We start from the raw sequence: 4,491 nt of genomic DNA, 5'->3' as shown, positions 1-4,491 counted from the left end.
AAGGGAGAGCGCTCTATGTGACAGAGCAGTACACCTCTCTGGAGGCTGACATTGGCTCCAAAGATAAGCAGCTTGAAACCCTCCAGGTCAAGCTTCGGGTGTGGGGGGATGGGAACGGCAAGGTGAGAGAGACCTAACTGTGGGAGTTTACTACAGGCGACTGGACCAAGTGGAGGGGCTGGAGTTCTTTCAAGGACTGACAGAAACCGCGTGTGCAAGGGACTTGGTTGTCATGGGTGACTTCAATTACCCAGACATAGATTGGGAAAAACACTCAGCTAGGTCAGATCGGTCATGTAGTTTCTTAACTGTAATCAAGGAGCTCTTCCTGACCCAGGAAGTGCAAGGGTCAACCAGAGGTACTGCTGTCCTAGACTTGGTCTTGGCCAAATGAGATGACCCGGTGTGTGGCTTGAATATTGAGGGTAGCCTGGGTGACAGCAACCATGAGCTTATCAGGTTCACTGTCTGCTGCAAGGTTGACAAATCGACTAGAAGGATTGAAGTCCTGGACTTCAAAAATACTGACTTCAATGGGCTCAGAGCATTAGTAGGGGAGGCGATGTGGGACCAGGGACAGAAGGCAAATGGGTTGCATGAAGAGTGGTTGTTCCTCAAGGACATGATTGTCAAAGCACAAAAGAAAACTGTTCCCTTGAAGAGGTAAGGTAGCAGAAGGGCTGCAAGCCCTCTTGGCTCAATAGGGACATTGCACTCCTCTTGAAAAAGTAAAAAGAGGCATACACACAGTAGAGGCTAGGGACAGTCTTCAAGGAGGACTAGACAACAGTAGTCCACACTTGTAGGAAAATGATTAGGAAAGTTAAGGTGGCGACAGAGTTTAAGTTAGCCAAGGGAGTCAAGGACAAAAAGAAGCCCTTCTTTAGGTATGTAGGGAGCAAAAGGAAAACAAATGGAAGTGTGGGGCCCCTGTTTAGCACCTTGGGACAGCTAGTAATGGGCACTCAGGAAAAAACTGAACTCCTGAATGCCCACTTTACTTAGGTATTTCACCCGACCAAGTGGAAAGACGAGTAAGATAAGGATCACAGAGGGCATAGTGAGAACAATAGCCTTCCCACTGTGGCTGCTGAGCTGGTGCAAAACCATCTAGAAAAGCTAGACATTTATAAGTCAGCAGGACTGGATGGACTTCACCCGAGAGTGCTAATAGAGCTGGCGGAGGTCATTATGGAATACACTTTTGTGAAGTTTTGTGAACATGGGGAAGAGTATAGTGTTCTTCTTGGGTAGAGTTATCTGTTAGTGTGATGGATGGGATGGATGTTCTGCATTAAACTTCACTGGGTAAGTGGTGGGACTGAGTTAATACTGTGACATGATGATAGGAATGTAGCTGATCACAGAAAGAGTTTGTTTAGTGCCAGCAGGCCTAGAATACAGCATGGAGGCCGGGAATTTAGAACTGATGTAAAACCTAATTAATTTGATTTGAAGTACAATAGTGCCCTAAAATTGTGCATTTAAAAAAATAATAAAAACTGTCAATACACCAAACACTTTTTTCTCTAATGAGCCAAATCTTTAGCCAGGTAAGTGTTTTTGCACATGCAATTAACTGCCCCTGCAATAGTCTCAGACATCTAGGTACCACAGGAATATGCAGGTACAAATAGCTAAGCTACTTCACTTCCATGCACCAAAGTGGTACTTGCATACCTGTGTAACTGCAGCTCATGGTAGTTTTGGGATTCAGCTAAGCTCTCCATGTACTATTAAGAGAGCCTAGGCAGCTCACCCACAGTTCATATTTCACTCTTGGGGACAAGACACCCTGTAAAGAAGACACTGCTGTACATAATGTACAAGTACACAATTATTTCAACAGAGGTTTCACCTAAAGTCCACAACTCCTGTACTGAATTTGTATCATTATCTATAGGACCTGTTCTTAATAAAGAGGCTGATTTTTGCTCCTGTTAATTTAACAGTCCATCTATTACTATTAACCTCTTCTATGGGAAGGTTTTTATTCCATATGAATGTAATCAGGATTAACATTTAAATTTCTTTTAATATTCAAAACCAGATTAGGAAAAATAGGTAATTGGTAACTTTTATTAATTTTCAATACTTTATTAGTTCACGTGAGGAACAATGAAGACGCAGGCCAAACATTTCCAAACTATATAAGCTTTATTGATCCTCAAATGTATCTTGAGTTGATATGATACATTCCAATAGGCTTTTATCTTTGCATTTCAGTTCCTATGGCACAGTTTGTTAAAAGACAAATATATGGAAATACAATGCGACTCAGGCTTTAAAGGGAAACTCAGATACAATCCAAAATTCAGTCCATAATTGTCCCACATCGTGTTCATTATTATTATATTATACAGGGAAGGTTGCTTGTAACACTTACTAAGTTAACATAGTACTGCATATTAGCAATATTTTACCTATAAAATATGCCACATATCTGCCTTGTTAAAACTGGAAAATGCCATGCCATAACTAACAAAATGGAGGTTATCTACAGCTAATCTACATGTATGAGCAACCAAATAATCATCAGTAGCCTATTTCCATTGCACTTTCCATTGATAAAGTCCTTTTTATTAATATAGCTTTAATCTAAGACAGAATGGGTAGCCAGTATAAAATAACAATTAACCCAAACACAGTTGACAGATATAAGTAGAATTGTCCTTCTTCAGCCATTCAAATAGGATAGTTCTCCAAGTGAATATACTGTCCCCTTTTTACTATACCCCCTTTTTCCTAAAGACAATCTTGTATATCTGTTTAATACATATTACATACTCTTATGAACAGCCAATATAATTACTCAGATCTATATTAATCTCAAATGGATGAAAACCATAGACCTGATCTTGATCTTGGTTCATGTGAATGAGTCAATGTGACTACTTCTGTGAGGAAAAAATTATTTCAGTGGAATTGAGAAGTATTCCTGGATGGTGCTGTATATCTGACTGGTTCTTTTGCTTTTGAATTATGTTACTCATGAGTTTGTAAACACAGAGACACTGGGAGTTCACATAGGCTGACTGAAAACATTTTAATTATCAGCATTCTTTGTGTATTTGTTCAGCAAGTTTGATTCATGCATCAGTAGGTGTACTTCACGCACACCAAAATGGGTATTTACATGGTGGTGCTTATAAGCTGGTATCCAGCATCTAGGTCTTCTAAAATGTAATACAAGCCTGGGGAAAGTCCCTTCCTATTTCAGGAACAAGAATTGTACAGCTTGGTTAATTGCTCAATTGCAGTAGCATGTTTCAGAGAAGATTGACAAGTCAGGCACTGTGATGAACAACCCCCAGTACAACAGTGACTTGGGGTTTGGGCAGACATTCACTGGTAGCACGACAGTGTGCCTCAGAACCTTGTAGCATTACCAAAAAAAAAAAAAAAAAAAGGAGCATTCTAGGGGCATGCAGATGTTCAAGCACCCTGGCTAGAAAGATACTAAGTCACCCCAAAGGCATGCTTTCCAACTAGGGGGAAATAAGGGGCTTCTCTTTTGCTCCCTCCGGCCCCCAGGGGAGCCTGTCAGCATGTCCCATCCCTGATGGCCTGTTTTCTTCAGCGGGCTGTCAGCTCTCAGCAGCTCTGCTTGGTGTTCCTGTGGTGACAGTGGCAGTGGTGACTGGCAGGTCTTCCTGCTGCTGCCACCTTTTGGTTAATTTGTTGTGCCGCAGACAACATGCAAGGCTGTACATTTACTCAGTGTTGAAAAGTCTCAGCAAGTCTGATCTCGCAGCAGGGACCAACTGTCAGTGACATCAAGTCCAGCTCTTCTCGGAGGAGGATGTTGCAATACAGGCAGAGGTGCCGAGTTTGTGGGAGCCCCCAAGGGCCCTGGCCGTCCTCGGGAAGCCGGCTGTCACCTGAAATGCATAAAATTTTCTACATGTCCATCATTTTAGCACCCCCCAGGGACAAAAGTGAAAGCACCTATGAACATAGCTCAGAGACCACAGTAATTTCTCAGTGGTGAAGGACAGCTGGGCCAGATGCTCCAGTTCTGAAATAAAAGCCAAACCTTTCCTGCTCCAGACTGCGAGAGGGGTTTTGGCCCAGGGCTGAAGGGAGCGCAGGAGGGATTCCAGTCTCAGATCCCCTCAGCCGCTGGGAGAGGAGACGATCAGGGCAGTGTATGTTATACACTGTCATTCTGGGCTGTTTGAAAAGGGCAGGCAGGGACCGCTTGTCTGACACCCACAAAACAAGGCAGCAGGAGCCCCTGGCAATGAACTAGCTCAGCATTGCGGCTGCCTGCTGTGTCCCCCTGGCAGTGGCTGCTCAGTGCTGGGCGGTGGGAGATGTCCCCTGCCCTCAGGCACCTGGTGGGGGGGAGGGGCGCGGCCATCCCCCAGCCCGGTCGCCCTCCCCCGAGGTGGCTGCTGGAAGTCCCCCGTGGCTACCCCAGGGCCCTCGTGGAGGGACACGGAGCGGCTGGAGGTCCTTTCACCGTGGCCGGGCATCGCAGGTCGGGAA

General features: G+C 44.4%; 1 long non-coding RNA gene across 1 annotated transcript in view; it reads right to left on the bottom strand.

The window, feature by feature from the left end:
* Nucleotides 1-2,155: 2,155 nt before the first annotated feature.
* LOC109315671 overlaps nucleotides 2,156-4,491 on the bottom strand; it is a 16,194-nt gene continuing 13,858 nt past the window's right edge. Inside the window, exon 3 of the long non-coding RNA XR_002102574.1 lies at nucleotides 2,156-2,497. This is a non-coding gene — a long non-coding RNA (uncharacterized LOC109315671). The remainder of the gene's footprint in view (nucleotides 2,498-4,491) is intronic.

Source organism: Crocodylus porosus, unplaced genomic scaffold (assembly GCF_001723895.1).
Source record: "Crocodylus porosus isolate Cpor-Errol unplaced genomic scaffold, CroPor_comp1, whole genome shotgun sequence".
Lineage (NCBI taxonomy): Eukaryota > Metazoa > Chordata > Crocodylia > Crocodylidae > Crocodylus > Crocodylus porosus.
Note: the sequence above shows the minus strand (reverse complement) of the source record. Positions and strands in the feature narration are given on the sequence as shown.